Here is a 24,352-nt window from a genome sequence, read left to right as displayed (position 1 = left end):
TATAGACTTTACCCCCTAAGCCCCTGACTGTGGACAGACCTAGGTAGAACACCCCTTCCTCTTGCTGGCTACCTTGAGGATCCACTGCAGTCCATTTTCTTTGTGGTCTTCCCTAATAAATGCTTTAGACTGATCACCCTGGCATCTGGCGCATCTCTCTTTGGGATCCCAACCGGCTCCATCTTGTGATGGTTTGGGACATTCCCTTGTGGGAACTCCCCTGACACCACTGTTGACTCCAGCCATGAATTTGGCTGGAACAGAGCACAGTTATTTACTGACTAGCCCAGGCCCATCTCTGGCAGATGAGATTATGAAAAACCGCGCACTGATCGCCAGCACTCAGTTTACTTCCAGGCTGAGCCGAATGGGCAATAGCTTCCTCAAAGCCTCTGGTCTTGAAGCCCCAGAAAGAAGAAAGTACCTTTTAAAATGTGTCAAAGGGGGAAAAATGAAAACAAAAAGAATTTAGCAATTTTCTCGAAGGCCTTCAAAATTCATTGCAGGAGTTGCCCAATAGGAGGGTGAAAAATAGTTACCTAGTACCCCTTGTAATAGGCAACTGACATAAAAGGGCAACGGTGGCACAAACATTGAAGTCCACCTGCAGAAGCAGGGTCTGTCTAAAAGCCATTGTGAATCATGGTGAATAATTAGTGCTGGTGAGATGACCAGATCCCCAGAGCACTGGATTTCCAGAGTCCTGATCCAGCCCTGGGAGACTGTCTGCCCTTGGTGTTTATGGAAACCTGAAGCTTGGTGGCCTCCTAATTTCCAGAAATATCCTTACCATAGATTCCTGTTGCTGACGGTAACTCAGGAGGGTCTCTGTGACCCTGAGGGAGTCTGACTGGTACTTAGGTTCTAAGCATCTGGGGTTTGCAGAGAGAGTTGGGGAAGAGCTGGAAGCAGAGCGAGCCACCGCACTCCCACTCTTGACTGTTTTTCCTCCAGCCTGTGCTTCTCATTCCTGCCACAGTGACAGACGGCACCTGCACAGAAGGAAGCCCTGGGTCAAGGATTTGGGTCTCAGTCCAAGCTCTTAAAGTGCAACCACTGAGACAGGCACCTCTGTCACTACCACTTGCTTCTCCGTGAAGAAACCACCGCTCCTTCTGCTCCTCTGAGCCTGAGTCACTTGGTTCCAGGCCCCTAGAGCTTAAGACATGGGTCACCCTCTCTGTTTTCGCCCCTGGGTTCTGCCCACGGTGACCTGATGGATAGCCCCAACATTAGAATGGGAACCATCCCTTAAAACCTGTCCTTTCCAGAAGCCAGTTAGAATTTACATCTTTAAAAATCTCCAAAATATTTATTTTACAAGGCAGGAGCTGTGCCCCAAAGCTTGTGGCAAGTGGGGACCTAAGGTTCCTTGAAATCACCTGAGTGTGGAAGTGGTGATAAGGTGCTAAAGAGGTGACCTGAACTCACCAGGCTGATGTGGATAGAATGTGGACCCCAGTTCTGTCCCTCCATCCCTGAGGCCCCTCCCCAACCCCCGTGAACCTCCTTGTCCATGGAGGTAGTGCTGTGTGCCAGCCTCTCTCCTGCATTCTGGAGATGCTGTTCCAAGATGCAGGTTCCCTCACACCTGCCCCCACCCAGCAAACTCCAGGGGACAGATCCATGCCAGCAACAGCCTCACAGCTAGGCCCTGGAGGTATGGAGCTCACAGACCTCCCGCTAACTAAGAAAAATGTGGTAGAGAGCCAGGAGAAGGGTAGCAGCTTCCAACAGATCCCCCACCATGTCCCGCACTCAGCCCCCCATCCAATCCCTTCCCTCCACCTGGACTCAGCACCGTCCTGAGTCCCTGCGTAAGAGGCACGTTGAGTCCTATGGAAAATAACAAAAGTGAGAACAACTGGTGCAGTTGCCACGAGGCCCTGGATGCCCAGGGGACTGGAGGCTTTGACGCCCTCTGACACGGCCCCTCTCAGGCGATCCTGAGGACTATCGGGATGTTTGCTTCTCCACACACACAGAGGATCCCATTCCCTGGTTGCACTCCACATGGATTACCTTCCTACACCAGAGGTTTCAGTAGTTCTTTAAAAGCTTGGCAATTTTGAAATTTTTTTTTCATACATTTATTGCTTATGATTCATTCCTCTGCCTTGTTACAATTGAGCATTTTGAAAGTAATTTAACCTTTTCGTCATGACTTGGGCCCCTGATGATGAACACCATTATTGTGTTGAGGTGTCATTCTCCCCAGAGTGCAGGGACCACGTCTCGGTCCTCTGTGTGCTCCTCGGCACCTTGGCCAGCACGTGGCGATGCTGTGTGCGTCTGCGGGGCTGCCCTGACACAAGCCAACAGAGGCTCCGGCATAGAGGCTGACAGAGCCTGCTGCTCTGGGCGGCTCTGCTTTGTGAATATGCAGTCCTTAGTGTCTTTCCTTAGTATCCTCTCCTGCTATCAGTCTATCCGCTCACCAAACCTTGAGGCCCCTCTTTTTATGTTCGCTTTTTAAAAGTTGAGATATAATTTACCTAACATAAAAATCACCCCTTTAAAGTGGTTTTCGCATATATTCACAAAGTTGTGCATCCATCACTACTATCTAATTCTAAACATTTTCATCACCTCCACAAAGAAACCTCATACCCTTGGTCAGTCTCCACACTTCTTTCCCCTAGCCCCTGGCAACCACAAATCTACTTTCTGTCTCTCTGGATTTGCCTGTTCTGCACTTTTTCATAGAATGGAATCCTGTGCCATGTGGTCCTTTTATGCACGATATCCAACCCAGAGAAAGTCCCTGCTTCCTAAGCCCCCCTGAGACTCACCAGCCACGAGCCCACATCTATAGCAAGTTCTTTTAAAGGCCCTCCTTACTGCTGGACATTCTTCCTTTGTGCAACAAGTCAATAAGCCCATTTTGTTTCAGCTATAGGTGAGTTCTTGATGGTTTTTAGCTTAGTAGGATTGGCAGAAATAGAGGTTCCCTGCGTCAGCTGAAGCCCTCCCCCTTGGACAAGAGCCCCCGCCTCAGTTACGGTGGACACAGCTGAGACACACAGGGCGTCTCCCGCTGTCTGAGGTGCCGGGAGGCCCACAGCTGGAAGGCAGCTCGGGCTGAATGGAGGCTGATGTTTCCTTGAGGCCGCTCCGCTTCAGGTGCGCTCTGTTCTGGGAATGAGGTGCTGTGCGACTTTTCCTGGCGATCTCATCAGATTTGCCCCGCTCCTCGGTGAAACCGCTGTCTAGCCTTCTGAGAAATGCTCCTATGTCTATCCGGTGGTCGAATGTTCTGAGCGTTGTCTCTAAGAGGAAAATTCAGTAGTCGACAGTGGCCCGGGAAGTCTGTCCTCAAGCTGGTCTTGGAGGTTACAGTGCTCAGGAGTTCCCCTCAGACCAGCATTCATTGGCATGAGCTTTGCCCCAGGTCACTGTTTCCATACCGAAAGGTGGATTTCCCTTCAACCTTGTCTCTGTGTGGTTCCTGAGAACGACTCCCTTTAAAGTTCCCTCTGCCTAGAATCAGGAGGATTGGGGACAATCAGCCTGCGGCCTCTGACCAAGCTCCAGAGGCAAGAAGTCTGTTCTCAGACTGCTCGGGTGCCCGTGCGACCTTCTTCATCGGAAGTGGCTCTTGCCCAGGCCAAACACCTGCTGCTTCCAGATTTCCTCACTGTCGTGTGAACTCATCTTATGTCTCTGACACAATTTCTTAAGACACCATTTGAAATTGCAGTGGCCACTCTGGGGAATTTTCACATGAACGAGCTTGTTTATTTGGGGGGTTCTGTACAACAAAAAGGAAAGGAACCTCATGAGAGCTTCTCTTGTGGGAAAGAGACACTGATTTGTTTAATGCAGGAGACACACAGTCCCTTCCTCGTTTGTTTCCATACTTCAGGGATTAATATAAGTGCTGGGGTTTTGTTGTACAGATTGATAAAACTATCAAAGGCCAAGCTATTGTCCAAAACAGGATAATTTCACTAGCTTTGAGAGTATTTTTCAAAAATATGTTTTTCTAACTTTTCTTTTTTTGCAAAATAACCTAATTAGCCTGATGGTCATAATTTCATACTTACTGGAAGCCAGTTCCCTCTACTCTTTTTGTGTATTTAAAAACGTTTACATTTCTTATTTTAATATTTTTATTTATTTATTTGAGACAAGACATTATTCTGTCCCCCAGACTGCAGTGCAGTGGCACAATCACAAGTCACCGCAGCCTGGACTTCCCAGGCTCAGGTGATCCTTCCACCTCTGCCTTTTGAGTAGCTAGGACTACAGGCGCCCAACCACTACACCCAGCGAAGTTTTGTATTCTTTGTAGAGATGAGGTTTTGCCATGTTTCTCAGGCTGGTCTCAAACTCCTTGGGCTCAAGCAATCCGCCCACCTCAGCCTCCAAAGTGTTAGAATTACAGACGTGAGTCACTCCATCCGGCCTCTCATTTTTTGTTTCTATCCCTCCATTTTTCTTGGGCTAGATGACATTGACTCACTATTTTTCAGAAAAGAAAATAGAGGTTCAGAGAGGTTAAGTGACTTGCCCAAGTTCACACTGCTAACCTATAGCAGGGCCAGGACTCAACTCAGACTGTGAGATGCGGCCAGTGTTCGGAACAAAAACGTGCCTCATTGTGTTACCTCCCTCAGGACCAGGGAGAAAGGAGAGAAACTTGGGGATCATCAGACCAGCCATGCCAGAGCTCACAGCATTCTTACTCAGTCCCACGAGTCTACAGGGTGTCAGCACTCAGATGGATTTTGGAAACAATCCAGTCTCACCTCTCGATTAACAGATGTGGAGACTCAGGCCCAGAGAGGAAAAGTGACTTGTTCAAGGTCACACAGATTAGTGGCAATGTCTAGACTTGAACCAAGATGAGCAGAGTCTGGTGCACTGCAATATTCCACCTTCCTCCTCCACAGCAGGTGCAGGGAGGGTCCACCCTTCTGGTCACTACAGCATGTTACAGTTTTCTGTGCCTGTGCCCTTCCTCTTAGGAAGAAACATTTCTGGGCTGGGGTAGCTAGCTCCCCCTTTTAGCCATGTAGAATTTCTCTCTGGGCATTTTAGGTAGAAGTGCTGTCTATATTTCTTAAGTGTCTGAGTCTACCTTGGCTACAGAGATGAATTAGGACAAATTCGTCTCTCCTGTGTATGTGTGCAGAGTTCTCCATGCACAATAAAGTGTGAGTGAAAAGCAGCAAACGCTATTAGCAGCAGGGCAAGCCAAAACTGCTGTGCCCTTTTTAAAATGTCCTTAAGTCATCCTCAAACCCATCCATGTAATTATCTTCTAAATGCATTCTCAAAAATGAGATTTTAAATTTCAGGGTCTATTTACAGTCAGATGATCATAATACTTCCCTGCTCAAAAAGCTTCGATGACCCCTATGCCTTGAAATTAAAGTCACAAATCTTCTCTCATCATCCAAGGCCACTTGTGATCTGGTCAAAATCTATTTCTAGTAGTATTACCCACTGTTTCCTTTCCAGGCACTCAACTCAGTCTACCTCCAGCAGATTAGATTTCCTAGAAATAACTGCTCCTCCTTCTACATCCCATGAACAAAAGTTTTCTGAAAAGGAATCTGGAGGAAAGAGACTATTTCAGTGGACAGTTTGCAAAACTGGGTGTTAGGTTTTGAAGGGAAGGCGAGGGTTAAAGAAAGACACACATAAGGGGGTGGCTTAATAGCAAATGCAGGCTTTATGTCCAGCATAAAACCTACAGAAGTTAGGGACCAGCATAATGCCAGAGCCCAATGCTGCTTACAAGCCTGGGGCAATTTATAGCTATGGGCCGAAGGGGTCTGGGCAGTGTGGGTTGCTGCCTGGGCCTGGCAGGATGTTGGTAAGATGTTCCCATGCTAAGACGGTTCTGGCCCTTGTGCCAGTGGGATTTCGTTGTGGTGCTCTGGGTGTTCCTCGGACCTTTGTCTAGCAAGATATGATAGAGATGTGTCTTTGGTTCGGCCTTTGTCTGCCTTGTGGTTAGGTGGTTAGGCAGACTGTTTCTCACGCCTGAACCCCTGTTTCACTTTGATCAAGGTCTGCAAAATAGCAGAGAGAGCTTACAACACGGTGCAGTTTGGACTAACACCGAGAGACCAGACTTCACTGTAAAATGAAGGTGTGTTCAGAGAACAAAGAGAGGAGTCGGGCTTTATAGCAAAATTTGCTGCCCAGGTTCCCCATCAGGTTTATTTGCATATGAACCCAGGTTCATTTGCATTGGCTTTCTTCGGATACAGCTGAGCCCTGATTAACTGAGCAGATGAGCTCTGATTGATTGGTTTCCAACCCCTAAACTGGGAGTCTCTGTCAGACTGTTGCTGGCTGGTGGTGGGAGGGGCCCAGCAGCAGTTTGTCCCGGGAACAACAGCAGGCGCCGGTTTGGCTTGATTGCGAAAAGAGGGGTCCTGTGATGCTCTTACATCTTTCTGAGAACACAGAGTACGTGACCGCTCCCACACCTGGCTGTAGCCACTGGGTTTCTGTTTTAAATGTGAGTACCTCAGTGAGTCATAGGGAGTCCATTTGGTCTATGAGCCCAATAAAGTGGATATACTTTAATATTCCCAATCCTGCTCTCTCTTGACAAACCACTTTCTCTGCCCAAATACAGATACTGGAGTGTGTATCTTTCCTCCCCTTAAGGACAGGACCTCTCGGGCTTACTTTTATTAGCCCCACCTAGGAGAGAGCCCGGCACATGTTAGGTCTTAATCAGCACTGAGCAAATGAATGACTGCGTTCATTCATTTACCCTTCCCGGCTCCATGCCTGGGAAGAATGAGCTACCTCTGAAGATGGGTAACGTCTTGAGATTTTCACAAAAGAATATAAAGCTAGCACGTCGAAGACAGTGTGATACTCCTCTGTTTTTAGTTTGTTGTTGTTGTTGTTTTTTCCTGAAAGAAACACAGCACATTAGGAGTTGAGATGATGGTATTGACTGTCCTTGTGGTTTGTGTGCAATTTTTAACCAGGATTCATGGCTGGGGAAACAAAAGCACTTCTTTGCCTGTATAACTTTGTTCCCTTCCTTTATTACTTCAAATAGGCAAGATGTGGTTTGCATTCATTTCACTGCTAATGTTGTTCAGATATTGCTCTCAGAGATCACTAAATATCTCCTCTCCCCTTACACATTCCACTCATTTGTAACCCAGATCCTCAGTGTGGCTAATGGAGAGCCGCTCAGCCCCGTAACTTCTGTGCATAAAGCAGTAGGTAGTGGGTCCAGTTGTGTTAAACAGTAGGTAATATCGGTATCTTTTAACAGTAGGTAATATCGGTATCTTTTAACCTTACTATGAGAATCTTAAAGACGGAAGCATTATCCTCTTGCTTATGATTGCTGTAGACAAGAATGTGCACCAACCCTCCCAAGAGTATAGAGATCATCACCATCACCATTGTAAGGCGACAGCTCTTTACAGTTCACATACCTTTTTCCTGGTTATTCTCCCTCTTAGTCATTGCAAAAGTTTCGGGAGATAGGTGTGAATCTTTCTAGGGCACAGCTGAAAAAGTTAAATGTCTCCTCCTAGAGCACACAGCTCAGCAGCACCAAGAATGAAATGTTAAATCTGGTGTTTTCCCCTCTATGCTGTAGTGAAGCTCCACTAGAGATTTACCAAAGTCCTTGATATTTTAACCTAGCTAACAACTTCAGCCCAGAGAAAATCTTCCAAAAGTAGATTCACCCATCAACCATAACCTTAAATCTGAAGCCAGGAACTAAAAAGAAATTCTCAAGTTAACACAATTGTCATGAAGTCTCACTTCCAGGACCAATTATAATCTGGATTTTTTGTCTTCATCCTCCCAGATGTCTCTGATCCCACTGTAACCAAACCCTGAATCCTAGGGCATTTCTTCTGCTTATTTCGCTCTTTCTGTACACATTTTCCAGGCACTTCCACCACTCCTCACCCTCCAAAAGGAGCTGATCCCTGAGCTTGTGCAGTGATTAATGATTTTCATGTCTTTTTCATATGCCTGCAGTTACGCTACAAGCTCTCTTGGCAAAGGACTAGCCAGGTATGCCTAATATATACATTTGTGTGATTTAACAAACTGGTTTCTACCACTTTCAGCCTGAAGTGACAGTGCTTTTTAATGTTGGTTGCTGGCAGGGGGCTGTTGCCTCCTCCCAAGCGCTTCAGCTGCCTTGCACGGCCTCTCCTTCCTTGGCTTCTGTCTGACCCTGCCAGCAGCTCTTCATGGGACCCATCCTGACCCTCAAAGAAAGCAGAAAAGGGGGTTCCTGATGCAAAAAGAGCTTTCATCTGAGGAAGGTGAGTCCTTTTTAAACTATGAGGCCTAAAGAGACGTTAAAATGAGATCACACCTTGCTGCCCGCTTTGAGTTATCTATGCATCTCTTAAAACTGCTTGCTATTGCCACAAGTAGCCATCAATTACTTTTAATTTAGGACAATTATTATAGTGTCTCACCAGAAGTATAAGCCACATCTTATAACTTAACAATAACCAATTGCTCATCAATTTTATTTCTGTAATCCAAAGAGAGTTTCTGATCCACAGTTTTGTACCAGCCCACTCTCTGTCCCAGTCCTTTGTCTTTAAAAACCTGCTGGTAACAAAGGCTCTAGGAAGCTCACAGCCAAGAGTACTTGGGTCTGAGTCTTCCAGGCAGCTGTCCTCACTTTGGCTCAAGTAAACTCTTTAGATTCTACTTTGTGTCTCAGCCTCTTCCTTTCGGGTCCGCACTGGGGGGAGTAAATGAAGGCCCCTGCTCCTTCTCTGTCTGAAGCTTGGACTTCTCCTGAGAGGACTTCCTATTCCAAGATAGGAGGGAGTCTCACTCAGGAGAAGAAGGAGCTCCTGCCTCTGATGACACGGTTCCATTCAATGAGGTCAGCAGGGCTGTTGGCAGCTTCTGTTAATTCTGTTGGGGTAGGCACGTGGCAAGTGGCAGTTATTTGAGCTGAGGATGCTGGGATGGATTTTTACATGAGCGGTTGGCCCTTACATCATGAGACCAGCCTAAGTGTCCGAGGAAATGGAACAGCAGGGAGGGGGACATCACACCCACCACCAAAACTTCTTGTTAGTCTCTGGCTTCCACATCCTTCCCCAAAACTTCAGCCCGATTCACAGCCTCATTTTTCCATCTTTTCTCCATTCCTCCATGGGAGAGCTTTCTGTTGGTACAGGAACAGCTGCGAAGTGGGAAAGATCAAGGGTAGTAAGAGCTGCCCCAGATAATCTACAGAAAGCTTTGCTGGAATTGGGTTGTGCATCTCTGAACCTGAGCTAGATCTGTTGGGTCAGGGACCATACTTATTTACTGACCCAAGAATTAAAAGAGGAGGTGACTAAGAAATGCTTGTTTGATGAATAAATAAACAGCTGACTGAGTGTTTCTATGAGCCTGAAAACTGCCTGCACCAGCACAAAAGTAAAGCCCCAACATCCTCAGGTCACACCTACTAGAAAAATATATGTCAACCCCAGAATAATGTGGGCGACGTGAGGCAAGTCCGGAGCAACACAGGAAACTGCCTTCCTCTTCTGTCTTCTCTTCCACTGTGATGCTAAAAATCTCATTAAGGCTGGTCATCTAATCAGGATGTAAGAGGGTCGTTCGCTGTGGCCATTCCAGTTTCCTGGAAACTTGGCTTTCTCCTGACCATTGCCCCATGAGCGTGGTGCTGACAAGCTTGAGCTCTGACATCAGAAAGTCCCCAGTTTGAAACCTCTAGCTTCTTACTCGCTAGCTATGAGACTCTGGGCAAATTAATCTCTCTCAACTTCAATTTCTCAATCTGTAAAATGTTCAAGGTCAAGCAACTCACTTTCCCACATTGTAATTGATGAAACTAAAATTCAGACTCAGATCTGCCTCACTCCACAGTGTGTGCTTTTTCCTTCCCACTCATCTTTTTCTCTTTCTATTAAGAATTTCGTAACACGTTTGAGATTCTGTCTCAACTCATATCACTAAGATCATCTGTCACGTCTGATGATCAAATAGAAGCCAGACTAAGATTCAGTCACAAATGTTATGGCTAACCCTTTCTTATTATTTCTTCTTAACGTTTTTCATTTATACAGTAAAACTTGTATCCTAGTATTATTGGCAGGCTAACTTATGCCCATGAGACATGTAGCTTAAATCTCTATATGGGATAGGAGAAATATTCTCCCTTTGTTTGTGATTTGAAAGCTTTCCATGAATGCTAAAGCGATTTGTTAAGGTATCTTCACCTGTAAGTATTTTTTCCCTCTTAAAAGCCAAATTCATCTCTGAGTTTTACTAAAATAATCTAATTTGCTCATTTTCTCTAACCATTCCAAGCTAAATCCCAGGAAATACTAAAGAAGCAATGCACAGACACAGTATCATACAATGTGAGACACAGTATTACACAATTGATGTGAACTTCTAGGCACAGTGTGCTCACAGTCTGTCCAGAAATAACTTTGTGGCAAGCATAGCTCCAGTCTAGCTGCCTGGCAGCCTGGCAGCCTGGCAGGATATTATTATTACTGACACTAATTTACTTTTTAATGTAAATTTACCCAGAATATATTAAAGAAGATTCAAGAAATCAAAATCAGGGATTATAACCTGACATAGTTCTAAGGAATCACCGGTTCCATGTTAGTTTAGCATTTGGTTAGCTTTTTCAAAGTCCATGCTTGAGAAACATTTTTGCTCTCCCAATCAGAGCGTTGTAGTTTTTTTTGTTGTTGTTGTTTTTTTTTTTTTTTTTTAGCATACTATTGTGCAGATAAATGAGATATTAATGCCATTGCAAGTTCTGGCTTTGTGTAGGGTTTTCTAATGAAGCCTATTTAGGATCCTGGATTTGTCCAAGCTGTTCTGATTATCCCATCATTTTTAATATGGATAATCTACAATCTCTCATCTATTACATATGTTAAATTCCGGCACAAGTTCAACTGCTCTTCATTGAAACTGAGAAAAATTTTAGGATTACTTTGCTAGAATCCAAAGATGTTAAATAGTACCAAAAAAAAAAAAAAAAAAAGCAAAACCAAGAATCTCTGAGGCATCCTTAAGAACTCCCCTTGCATGTTCATTAGACAACCCTTTACCCAATGCATCTCTAATAGTCTGCTGAAAACACTCAAAGGCAGGTAATTTTCATGTAATCAACTAAATAAAGTGTTTAACAAATATGGCAAGTATTAATATTTGTAACTGTTCAAGTAAACTGTTTATGTAAAGTGCAAATATTAATATTTTTAACTGTTTATGTAAAGTGCAAAAGAGTTATTGATTAGGAGAGTAGCTCTGAAGCTGAACAGCCTCAGTCTAAATCCCAGTTCTGTCATCAACAAGCTCCATTACTGTTGATAAGTTATTTCGATTATCGATGTCTTAGTATCTTTCCTTATAAAATAGAGGTGATGATCGCTGCCATCTAATAGCACTGTAGCGATCATATACGCAGAGCTTACCACATTAATTGACATTCAAAAATAGTAGCTCTCAAAAAATTATTATTAGAAATTTGAGAAAAAGAATCACACTAAAAAAGGATAAAAGGCATTGAAAATAATTCCCCAAAAAGAAAATAAAAATTTCTCAAATCATATAGGACTTATTTGTTAACATTAAGAGGATTCCAACTAATTCAAATTAAATGGATAAGATGCCTTATCTTCACTATGAGACTCCAATAGCTTGTTTTCTTATTTCAATGAAAATATGTAACGATGGTGAAGATTCAGTGAGAAAGGCGCTTTCATACTAGCTGCTGGAATTCTACATTGACACAACATATTTGGTGAGCAATATGACAATCAGAAGACTAAAAGAATGTTGCATATTTTGTCTTGGCAATTCCTCTTCTGGGAATCTTTCTTAACTGAACAATTCCTAATTCAAAAGCTGCTTACTATGTAGTTATACACGAAGACATATGCTACAAAATTATTAATTACTAGGAAAACAAAATGAAATCATCTATATATTATATAATAAAAGAATAACTAAATTTCATGTAGTCACATAAAGATATGTTTATGCAGCAGAAAATTGGTATTTATGAAAAGATTGGCATAATACAGAGACAAGTTTTCTTAGTTATCATGAACAGAAAAGTATGATGGCCGTCATGAAAAATATTCATTAAAAATTAGAGGAAAATAAATTCTCTCTCTGTGTGTCTATCTATCTTTCTATCTATATTTTGAGATTCTGTTTTATAACCGAAGTATGGACTCTGTGACCCTCCCCTAAAAGTCTGTTCATCTCTTTTTTAGTCAAGACTGTTGACCACTTTTTCACAACAGCCAGTAGACGTCAGTAACCATTAACCACTTTTCTCAAGCATTCTATTTTCCATATTTCCAAAATACTTTCCCTTAAGCTGAATACAACTTCTCCCTCTGCATCTGTTTCCATGAGCATATCTGGATTTACTGGTATATCTATGACTTCCATGTCCTTTTCAGGATTGGTGAACCATGTCATCATTTCCTGCTCCTTGCAGAAACTTGTTCTCAGTCCCTGGTTTTGAGCCTGTGTATCTGTCTCTCTCTTCTGTTTTTATTTTAGGTTCAGGGGCACAAATGTATGTTTGTTAGGTAAACTCATGTCACAGGGGTTTGTTGTACATATTATTTTGTCTTCCAGGCTCTAAACCTACTACCCAATAGTTATTTTTTCTGGTCTCCTCTCTCCTTTGACCTTCTACTCTCAAGTGGGCCCCAGTGTCTGTTGTTCCCCTTATTGTCTCTGTGTGTTCTCATTATTTAGCTCCCACTTATAAATGAGAACATTTGGTATTTGGTTTTCTGTTCCTTTGTAAGTTTGCTAAGAATAATGGCTTCCAACTCTATCCATGTCCCTGCAAAAGACATGATCTAATTCTTTTTTGTGACTGCAGAGTAGTCCATGATGCATAGGTACCACATTTTAAAAAAAAATCTGGTCTGCCATGGATAAACATTTAGGTTGATTCCATGTCTTTGCTGTTGTGAATGGTGCTGCAATGAACATGTGTGTATGTATGTCTTTATGGTAGAACAATAAATCACAATGTTAATGGCAGTTGGTAGAATTAATTTTAGGTAATTTCTTATGCTTTTCTTTATATTTTTCAAATATTCTACAGTGAAAACACCTTGCTTCTCTAGTAATATGAATGTAAGCATATAAATAATTAAAGTTACCTGGTTAATCTCACTTGTTGTCTCTGAACTTTGTGTCTCCCTGCAAAGGCAAATCTCCTGAATAAATGCTTACTTAGCACGTGCATCTACTTGGAATCGAACATCTGAAATAGTTACTGTTTGTGGTGCACTGACTGTAACTTCAAACTTGGGCAGCACTAGAAACAAAGAGAAATATACTTCAGTCCCCATAAACACTGGTGAGCAAAACTTATTGCAATCATATAGCTTAAGGTGCTTGCCGGGACCAGCTTTCACTGTATGTCCATCTGGACAGATCATGTTCTGTTGCCCCAGATTCCGTGTGGCACCAGTCTACATGATGGTGTCTCACTAGTCATTAACTCTTCCTCTTTCTTTTCTCTGTCCTCAGAATTCCAAGTTTTTTCCATTGTAATCTCTAAGATCTCTCCTGGCAGATTGGGCTCTAGAAAATGTATATTTTCTAGGGAGAAAAAAAGGCAGAAATCAGAATAAGGATACTGGGGGAGGAGTGAGGAGCAGGAAAATGCTGATGATGAAGCCAACCAGGCCAAGGAAGGGAGATGAGAAAAACCAGATTCAAGCTTCACGTACTCCTGCCTATGTCTAACATCAAAGGTGTTTTGTTCCATCCTTTGAGTCCTTTATCTACATAGGAAAACTACAAATAGCAATTGGTTACCCTGCACCTTGACAGTAAATTGGTGTGTCAGTGTCTTTCCTGATTTTCTTTTCACAACAATTGAGTAACCTCCAAACACTGTTTCTGAAGTCAACGGGAATGAGAGGAATCGTACAGTATGGACTGTTTTGTGACTGGCTTCCTTCTTTCCACATTATGTCTGTGAAATTCATCCATCTTGTGGCAGACAGGAGGAGCTCACTGCCTTTCACTGTCTTGTGATCTTCCATGGTCTGAGCACCCCACACTGTATCTATTCTATTCCTTCCACTTTTTGATGATGATGAATGAAGCTTCTCTGAATATTTTCGTATATGACTTTTGGTGAACATAAATGCTCATTTCAGTTTGGTAGATACCTAAGACATTGAATTGCTAGGTCATAGTTTTTTCTTACATGTAGCTTTAGTAGATACTGAAAATTTCTTGTAGTTGTAGTTCAAGTTACATGCCCACCAAGTGCAGACAAAAGCACTAGTAGCTCTACACTCTTGCCAACATGTGGTATTGTCAGTCCTTTTCATTCTAGTGTATCTGGGGAATGCAGTGCTATATAACCTGCATTTTCTTTTCTTTCTTCTTCTTCTTCTTTTTCTTTTCTTTTTTTTTTTTTTTTGTTGTTGTTGAGACATGGTCTTACTCTGTTGCTAAGGCTGGAGAACAACGGTGTGATCATAGCTCACTGCAGCCTCCACCTCTTGGGCTCAAGGAGTTGTCCCTCCTTAGCCTCTGGAGTAGCTGGGACCACAGACTTGCACAGCATGCTCAACTTAATTTGTATTTTCTTGATGGTTAATGAAGTTGAACAGTTTTTCATACACTTAATGGCTGTGTGAATAGCCTCTTTTGTGAAATACTTTTTAAACATTTGGCCCTTTTAAAAAGATTTTTATTGTCTGTCATTTGTTATTAATCTGTGGGATTTCTTGATATATTCTGGATGCGACTTGCTTTGAAAGACCTGTATTATGATAATCTTCTGCTCTGTGGCATGTCTTTTTACTCACATAATGATATTTTTTGATGAACCATATATTTTTTATTTTAATAAAGTTCAATTTATTAATCTGTTTTTACTATATTTTATTTTTTAACAACCTTGTCAATATATTATTTATTATTTTTGTTTATTTACTATTTTTGTAGTTAGTGATTTTTTGTATAAAAAATATTTGCCTATCCCTTTTTATAAAGATAATCTTATTTTTTTAAAAAAAATTCTAGACCTTCTTTTCTTCAATATACCATGCTTAACACAGATTGACTTTTTTTGCCCTTCATGGTTTGGTCTAGTATCCATCTCAGATTTATTTACATCAGGACTGAGGTGGAGAGTCATGGTTTCTATTTTTCTATATGGATGTGTGGTTAGCCCAAGGCCATTTATTGAAAGACCACCCTCTCCCCACTTAACTGTGCCGTCTCTCCTGTGTCATCTGTCAGGTGTTACTGCCTTTTCACGTCTGTGCACTCTTGTTTGCGCCATTGGTCTTAGAAATTTATCCTTGTGCCAGCACTTCAGCATCTTAGCTACTGCAGCTTTAAAAGAAGTGTTGTTGTCTAGCAGTTAAATCCCCCAGCTTTGTTCTTCTTTTTCAGGGCTGCCTTGGCTGTTCTTGATTCTTTGATTTTCCATGTATACTGCAGAATCATCTTCAATGTATGCCAAAAAAATGCTGGGATTAATTGGCATTCCACTGAATCCGTACATCAAATTAGAAAGATTTGGCATCTGAAAATATTGAGTCTTCCAATCCATGAACATGATGTAATCCTCCATTAATTAGGTATTTCTTTAATTTTTTTTCTCAGCAATGTTTTGTGTTTCATATTTTTCAGTGTAAAGGTAAAGGTCTTGCCTGCCTTAGTTTGATTCCTAGGTATTTTTTGGTTTTGGTACTATTGTAAATGCTCCTTTCAAAAGTGTATTTTCCAATTGTTTATTGCCAGTATATGGAATGCAATTGATTTAGGGGGGTTATTTATTTTAATTGTGATATGATATATGTAACATAAAATTTACCATTTTAACCATTTTTAATTGTACCAGTGGCATTAAGAATACTCACATTGTTGTGCAACAGTTCAATTGATTTTTAATATCAGCTTTGTTGAGGTGTGGTTGACGTATGTTAAAATTTGCCAGCTTTAGGCGTGCAGCTCAATGAGTTCTGATAAATGCATGCAGCCACATGGTCATCACAATGAAGACACAGACCGTTTCCAGCATCCTTCAGGGTTCCCGTGTGCCCGTTAAGGCTCCTCCCCAGCAGCCTCCCTCCTGGCCCTCATATCCACAGACCTGCTTTCTCACACTGTCATTTTGCCTTTTCTAGAATTTCAGGTAAAAGAATCCTACAGCAGGTACCTTTTGTGTCTGGCTCCTTTCACTTCATGTAAAGCTCTTGAGAGGTATACATGTTAGATGTGTATCAGTAAGTTGCCCTGTTTTATTGCTGAATATATTCCACTCTATGGGGATACCACAGTTTTTTTTTATCCATTTATCAGCTGAAAGCCACTTGGGCTGCTCTCAGTTTCTGGGGAGCAGGAGGAAGCTGCTGGAACATTCTTGTACAGATTGTTGTATGGAAATCTGCTTTCATTTGTCTTGGATAAACACTTGAGGAAGGATCGGTGGGTCCTATGTTTGACTTCATAAGGAACTGCTAAACTGTTTTCCAGAGCAGCTGTGCCATCTTGCATGTCTGTCAGCACCGTGTGAGTTCCCCTGCGCTGCAGCCTTGCCAACATGGATGTGTCTTTCGATTTCACCTATTCTAGTGCGGATGCCATTGTGGTTTCAGGCTGCATTTCCCTAATGAATGATGATGTTCTGAATCTTTTCAGGCACTTTTTTTTTTTTTTTTTTTTTGCCTTTTTGTATACTTCTCTGGTGAAGTGCCTGGTCAAGACTTTTACCCATTTAAAAAAATCAAACTGTTTTCTTGTCGGTTGATAAGATATAAGCCAGGCATAGTTGCATTTGCCTGTAGTCTTAACTACTTGGAAGCCCAAAGCAGGATGATCACTTGAACCCAGGTGTCTGAGGTCAGCCTGGGCAACGTGGTGAGACCCTGTCACTAAAAAATAAACAAAAATTAAAGATATATGTATATCTCACTGTGCTAGGCTGAATGATGGCCTCCCAAAGATGTTCACAACCTAATCTGTAAAAACTGTGAGTTTCTTACCTTACCTGACGAAAGGGACTTTGCAGATATGATTCAACTAAGGACGCTGAGATGGGGAGATCCTCCTGGATTACCTGGCAGCGTCTGATGTAATCACAGGAGTCCTCATGAGAGGGAAGCAGAAAGGCCAAAGTCAGAGATGGAGAAGTGGCCATAGAAGCAGAGGTCCGTGTGCTGTAGGACCATGAGCCAAGAAACCCACGCCGCCTCTGGGAGCTGGGAAAGGCAAGGGAGCAACGTCTCCCTGGAGCTCCAGAACGAGCCAGCCCTGATGACACCGTGACTTCAGCCCTCAGAGACTGACTGTGGACATCGGACCTCTGTGACTGTAAGATCCTAAGCTGATGTTTATTTGTGGGATTATGAACTCTCTCTTCAGTGGAGGACTTGAAGCTGGCTCTTCTGACTTTAAGGCCGTGTTGATTTGTTCCTACCATTGTTTGGGGTGGAAGGGAGCAGGGTATCTCAGGTGGTGGGAACGGTGTGAGGAAGCCCCCAGGCAAACATGAGCACTGCTGCCTGGGGAGCAGGCACCTCTCAGATAAAGCAGTGTGTGCTGGGTCAGTGGGAGGTGAGGTCCATTCGGTGGATCCACTAGGCTTTGGAAGCAGAGAGTCTGGGCTGGAGATGGTGAGAAGCCATGTAGTGGTTGAAGTGCTTGGGGGTTTTTCAGAAGGGTCAGGGCTGCCGGCCCAGGCAGGAGCAGGTGCTGGGGAGACAGACTTGCCTGCCTCCCTCCCTGGGCTCTGAGGAGGCATTCCGTGTGTGCTGTTCATTATTATTCTAGAACAGCGCTGCCCAGTTCCGTGGACCAAGCTGCTTCTGTGAGTGAACGGTAGGGAATCCAGGAGAGTAAGGCCATCTCATTTCTCAGGGACCCTCTGGCTCACTGGCTGGCCTCATCCCTTAGTCTTCTTCAAACGGGTGCTGGCCTTGCTGAAGACATTCTGAGCTGGCGCCGTCAGCCTGAGCAGCACTTCACTCCAGTCCACCCGCACTTCACTCTGGAGTGCACCCTGAAAAGACATGGATTTTGTTCAAGGGTGACGTCATGTATGCCTCTGTCTGGGAGCTGGAATGTATGCAGTGGTCATCTTTGCTGCTTCTGCCCCGGTGCCACACTCTGAAGAGTGAGAACATAGACAGGGTGGTCGATGGCTTCACACTCCTGTCTCCCCACCAGGATCTCTGGCTGAGACTCAGGGTCGGAGAAACCAGAGTGCCTCCAGACCACAGAACAATGCATTTTCTGTTCTCTTTTAAACTTCTTCCCAGCCTAGGGCAGTTCAAGGTCAGCTTCTTTCAGGAAGCCTGCCCTGATAGTGCCACCTAACTACAAACACTTATTTTCTGTGCTGCGTATTTTCAGTGCTAAGTGATCGTGCGTTCAACCTTTCATACACATGGTCTCCTGTGGTTCTCTAGTCCTTCTGGAAAAGCAAGTGTGAGATGGATGCCTCATCCGGTGAGGTTACAGACCTTCTGAGGACGGGGAGCAATCTTTCTTCATTTGTACCATGTCTCACCAAATAGATGATAAACCACTGGAGGACAGGTACTGTTTGACATGGAAATACAGTTTATGGTGCCCTCCTGATCATTGTTCAGTAAACTCTTCAGGGAAAGGAGTGGAGAGATCATTAGTTAATTCGAAAAGGTATTTCTTATCTAGTGGGGTGGATTCCTAAATTTAGGGCAAAATGTGTCATGCAGCTCTAATTTTCTACACCATGAGAAGGTAGTCCCTTTTACTTCTTTCATGTACAATCCATGCATTTGTTCCACAGACATCTGATGTTGACTGAATGCCCTGTGCAATAGAGATTGAGGATTCAAAGGTGAACAACAGGTGATCTTTCTCTGCAGGTGATCTCTGTGCACATCACTCACAAATATCCATCTACAATCCCAAGCTCCTTCCCCTAATCCACATCTTCTGTTAGGTGTTGGGCAAACTTTCCAGATGTCAAGATGCAGACAATTAGACCTGCCGCCCCAAGAGGAGCTGAGATAATGCTACTCCTTTCGAGGAGGGGCACATGATATCGCCTAACCTGCTGAAGCAGTGGACAGAGCTGGGTTTGGGGGACACTAACTGGAAAAGCTAGCCCTCCCCACTTGTGTGTCTTGTAGCTGTCGGCTCTGCATCCACGGATTCAACCATGTGGGGTAAAACTACTCAAACAACATTGCACATGTGCTGAACATGTACAAGCTTTTCTTTTTATCATAATTCCCTAAACAACTGTTGACATAGTATTTACATTGAATTAGATATCACAAGTAATCTAGAGCTTATTGAAAGTGCATGCAGGGTGTGCGTAGGTTGCCTGCAAATGCCGCACCATTTTAAATCAGGGGCTTGAGCACCTGCGCTGTTGGTATCTTCAAGGGAGGACCCTGAAACCAGTCTCCAATAGATACTGAAGAACGACAGTATGTGGGTTCTGACAGAAAGGTAAGAAACCCCGAATGTCAGAAATAACCTCCTAACAGTAGGAAGCTGAGTTAAAATCAGGAAAAGCCAGTGGTTAAATTAAGTCTTTCTATACACAAGAGCAAACCACACGTTCTACAGCAATGGAGGAAAAACTCAGTGATTACCCAATGAAGTGAATAAAAGCTGCAGTGATAGTGACAACAACACAACAAGAGGTTATCTTGAGAAGCAAGATCTCATTTAGCATTTGTTAGAGGGAGCCAGAGCCACTAAGGATGCAGCCTTCTTTGGAAGCACTGACCTGGCCCCTGCACCCATGGACATGGGAATAGTGTGGGAGCTGGCAGGGTCTCAGCAACCTCTCAATCCAGTGTGTCTCCTTAGACGGCATCCATCTCCCCCATTCTCCATCAGCTCCTTTTCCAGCTTCCCTTTCCTGCACTTGTTTTTGCAAGGCTGGCAGGGAGGTGTCTGGGCTTACAACAATGCCTCACATTGCCAGGAGACAGCAGCAGATCATTCTCCCATCCTAGGTGCCTCTTCGGCACTGTCCAGGATTCCGTGAATTTTCAAGGGTTATTGAGGGTTCATGGGAGCCAGGCTCTGTGCCAGGCTCTGGGAATGCAAAGCCGACTGAGATATGGGGCTCTGCTCTGCAGGAGTTGGTGGTCTGAAAGGGTGAGGCAGCCATGGAAACAGATACAGGGCCAAAAAGTGGGGTCAAACGCTGGGGCAGAAGGCCCTTCAGGGGACTGTGGGATCCCCAGGAAGTGGGGAGAGGAGGGGGTCTCAGAAAACACCCAGCAGGAAGAGGTGCTTGAGCTGAGTCTTGGAAGCTGGCAAGCTTTCCTGGTTCCTAGGCCAGGCAGGGCACCCCAGGCAGGGGAGCTGGGCTGAGTGCGACACCACAGGGCAAGCTGGGGCTTGAACACAGGGTGCTGAGGGCAGGAGGGGTCTCAGGGAGGGGAGGATCATGGAGGGCTGTCCTGCATGGCCATGCTAAGGAGTCTGGACCAAGGCCTTGACAAGCGCCGAAGGGTTTCATTAGGAGAATGACCAGAGCAGACCTCACTTTAAAATGACAGCTCCCTGTTTGGCCCGTGGAGGACAGACATGGCAGGATGGAGAAGGGCAGGCCTGAAGGCCGCTGGCCCAGTCAGCTTGGCTTGAGCTAGGCGGAGGGAGCGAGGGCGGTGGTCTGAACTAAGGTAGGAGCAGTGGGAAGGGAAGTAGGGTGAGCGAGGTGGAAATGACACGTTCTGGTCTTTGGGGCCGGATGAGGGCAGAGGTCTCCCAGGTTTCTGGCTTCAGTGGCTGGTGTAAGTGTTGGTGGCAGCTGAACACAAGGGTGAAGGAGCGATCTCGGGAGAAAGATTAGGAGTCATTGACAAATGTGGGGCACCTCCCCAGCCCCTACTATTTCATTTCCCACTGCACGCTCTAATCTAGATCCCTGCTATTTTTCACTGGTTTTGAGACAGTGCCTTCCTGTTGGGTCTTATAAGATCCAGTCTCTCTTCCTGTTGGAAGAGCCTGTGAATTCTTTCTTTCACTGCATGTTGATGAACAGCCTTCCAGGGGCAGGCACTCTGATGAGTTCCTTCTCCCGTAGAGCTCTGGCCTGGCACAGAGGAGATAGATGGTGAAGCTGATGGTTGCAGTTCAATATGCAGTGTGGTCTCATAAGTGAAGAACAGGCTACAAGGAGAACATTCCAGGAGGGGCCTGCGATCTGGACTTCAGAGTGTTGAGAAAGTTTCCTAAAGAAATTGTCTGGGCTCAACCGGATGTACAGGAGCTCCTAAGTGACAGGCTGTGGAGAGGGGCTCCTGTGGGGCTGGAAGGAGCCAGTGCAGTGCCCAACCCTGTGGCATAGAACGTGAGAGGTGGGCAGCCTCCTCTTGAGAGGATGCCGGGAGTGGTCAGCAAGGATAATGGTGGTGGGGCCTGACAGGGCCAGCTTGCATCAAGCTGGGTGGAGCACGAGTAGCTCCAGGCCTCCCATAGTGCACAGATCCTCAGGCCTGGAGGGGTGTCCTTCTAAAGGAGCATTCCCAGTTTCTGACGAATGAGGCCTGCGTTTCTGGCTGGAGTTGGAGTGGGTCTGTGTCTGGAGCGGGCACTTGGGCTCTGGGAAGAGGCTACAAATTCTAGACTAGGCTGGACAAACTATGGCCAGGTCCTGTCTTATCAGAACGCACCTTCATACCTTCCTTCATGTTTAAATTGTTCTTTATTTAACATGGTTTATTTAAATGGTTGCTTTAGTGAGTTGAGTAGTTGCAACAGAGATTACATGGCCTGCAAAGCCTTCAGACATTTCGTAACTGTCTAACTGGCTTTTTATGGAAAAGGTTTCTGAAGCTCTGCTCTAAACTGGCAGGCAACTTTCTCAGAGATAGTTCAGGTCTAGTCTCCATGTGTGGACAAGATGAGCCCATACCCCGAAGCTGGATCTCCCAAAATGCATGTCTGTCTCAGGTCTTATAAAACTGTGATTCATTGAGCGTGTGAACATACATATGGTCATGTGTGAATACACATGTGGTCACGTGAGCATACATATGGTCATGTATTAACATGCATGTGGCCACATGTGAACATGCATATGGTCATGTGAGGTTCCATGTGGTAATGTGTGACTATCCATGTGACCACATGTGCATATGGTTGCATGTGACATGCACATGGTCATGTGAACATGCATATGGTTGTGTGAATATAAATATGGTCCTGTGAACATATAGTTGTGTGTGAACATGCATGTGGTCATGTGTGAACATGCATATGGTCGTGTGAACATACATATGGTCGTGTGTGAACATGCATGTGGTTTGTTTGATGCATGTGGTCGTGTAATGTGAGCTTGAGATGCAGCGCCAGGCTGGGATGGGACTTCCCTGGGTGGTTCATGGGCTCAGTCACTTGCTTCAAGAGACCGCTTCCTGAATCCTGGTCCTAAGCCTGTTAGCCTTTGCTTGGCACCAAGAAGCGACTCTGTTGATACCGAATGAGATTCAGATGGCTGAACCTGACCTTCTATACACGTGGCCCTAGTGGATCATTCCAGCCTCAGTTTCCACCTCTCCCCACATGCCTACTAAATGTGTCAGCCAAACCTGACTACTTCCCATTCTGCACACATACTTTCTCCACCTTGGTGGCCGAATCCTTTGGAGCCCGCCTCTCACATTCAGCTCCCTGTTCTTGGTTATTTGGGCTCCTGTCTCATGTGCTCTATCAGGTTCTAGGCTTTGTAGGAGTGAGTTCTATGTCTCCACTCATTTCTATGTGCCTCATAGGGCTGACTCTTGGGAAGGTCTTCATGGTGACTGAGGCATGGATCCTTAGCCCTGTAGCTTGAATTCACTTGGCACTCAAATATTCAACCTGAAATGATGCTTTGAAAGTGATGCATCCAGTCAATTAAGGGTCCACTGTATTATGGATCCCTAGCACCCAATACCTGGCACATAAGAAATGAATGAAACACTATGAATGAATCACTATGAATGAAATGAATCACTATGAATGAAACATAGTGAATGAATGAGTGAATGATCTCCAGTATGCCTACAAGGCGAGAGGAAAGTGATCCTACTTACTAGTCATGCTAGGGAGGCATTTGGGACTGTTGGCTCTGCTGTTGCACAATAGGCCTGGGACTCTGAAGGCTGGCATTTCCTCATCCTAAACCTCAAATTTCCATAAGTTACCTCCAAGTGGACAAAGGTCCATGAGCCAGGGTTCTTGGTGTAAATAAGCCACCTCTTTTGGGTGTGGTTGATGGACAGGAACTAAACAAAACTAAAAACAATGTTTGAGTGCTGACTACCTGTTAGCCGTGGTAATAAACCACTCTGTATACATGACCTTATTCAATGCTCACTACAAACCCATGAAGCAGATTTTTAGAAAAACTTTGTATCTGGAGCATTTTGTACAAGTGTAATGAGCTTTCACCTCCTCATCAGCAGATTTAAATATTTGTTAACTCATGGCCAATCTTGTTTCCTGTATACTCCCACCCACTTCTCCTCCTCTTTTGTTATTTTAAAGCAAATCCCGGACATCATATAATTTCATCCATGGATACCTTAGTATGTATCTGTAAAAGAAAAGGACTAAATTTGTGGTGGTTGTTGTTTTTGAAACAGGGTCTCTGTTGTCCAGGTTGGAGTGCTATGGCACTCCAACATTCATCATGTTGATGAATTCCTTCCTGTTTCTAGTTTGTTGAGAATTTTTTTTTTCCATGCATGGGTAGATAATTTTACTCTCATTTACAGAAAAGGAAATGGTTATTCAAGCAGCCTGCTTCTAGACAAAGCCCTGGATTACGGTGCTCTCTGCAGCACTCTCTTCCATTTCATTTTTCCTCTGTGCCTCCTCTAAAATTGTCTTTCAGCTCACTGGGGAATGTTGGTGTTCTTCAGGATTCTTAGCACTTTGTTTGGGTGCTTCTCTGCTGAAGTGTGAGAACGGATTCAGCCATCCCCTGCAAGCTGATGACTGCACATTCCCTATCTTCTGCCCTGAGCTCGGTGAATCCCCATGCTCCCAAGGCTTTTCCACTTGGATACGTCAGGAAATCTCAAACCCCATCCTGTCCTAGAATGCCCCGTTATCCCTCTCCACTCAAGTGGGCTTCTCTGCCTCTATTTTCTTTCTTTTTTTTTTTTTTTTGAGACGGAGTCTCGCTCTGTCACCCAGGCTGGAGTGCAGTGGCCGGATCTCAGCTCACTGCAAGCTCCGCCTCCCGGGTTTATGCCATTCTCCTGCCTCAGCCTCCCGAGTAGCTGGGACTACAGGCACCCGCCACCTCGCCCGGCTAGTTTTTTGTATTTTTTTAGTAGAGACGGGGTTTCACCATGTTAGCCAGGATGGTCTCGATCTCCTGACC

The 24,352-nt window shown here is 44.3% G+C and overlaps 1 long non-coding RNA gene across 1 annotated transcript; it reads right to left on the bottom strand.

Annotated features, from left to right (window-relative positions):
* Positions 1-13,346: 13,346 nt before the first annotated feature.
* LOC112634568 lies at positions 13,347-22,667 on the bottom strand. Its single transcript, XR_003121789.1, has 2 exons — positions 22,597-22,667; positions 13,347-13,596 (listed from the first exon to the last, which is right to left on the bottom strand). It is a non-coding gene; the product is annotated as an uncharacterized LOC112634568 (long non-coding RNA).
* Between the last annotated feature and the right edge of the window lie 1,685 nt (positions 22,668-24,352).

This window comes from Theropithecus gelada, chromosome 11 (genome assembly GCF_003255815.1).
Source record: "Theropithecus gelada isolate Dixy chromosome 11, Tgel_1.0, whole genome shotgun sequence".
Classification (NCBI taxonomy): Eukaryota; Metazoa; Chordata; class Mammalia; order Primates; family Cercopithecidae; genus Theropithecus; species Theropithecus gelada.
The sequence above is the reverse complement of the archived record's forward strand: the minus strand, read 5'-3'. Positions and strand labels throughout refer to the sequence as shown.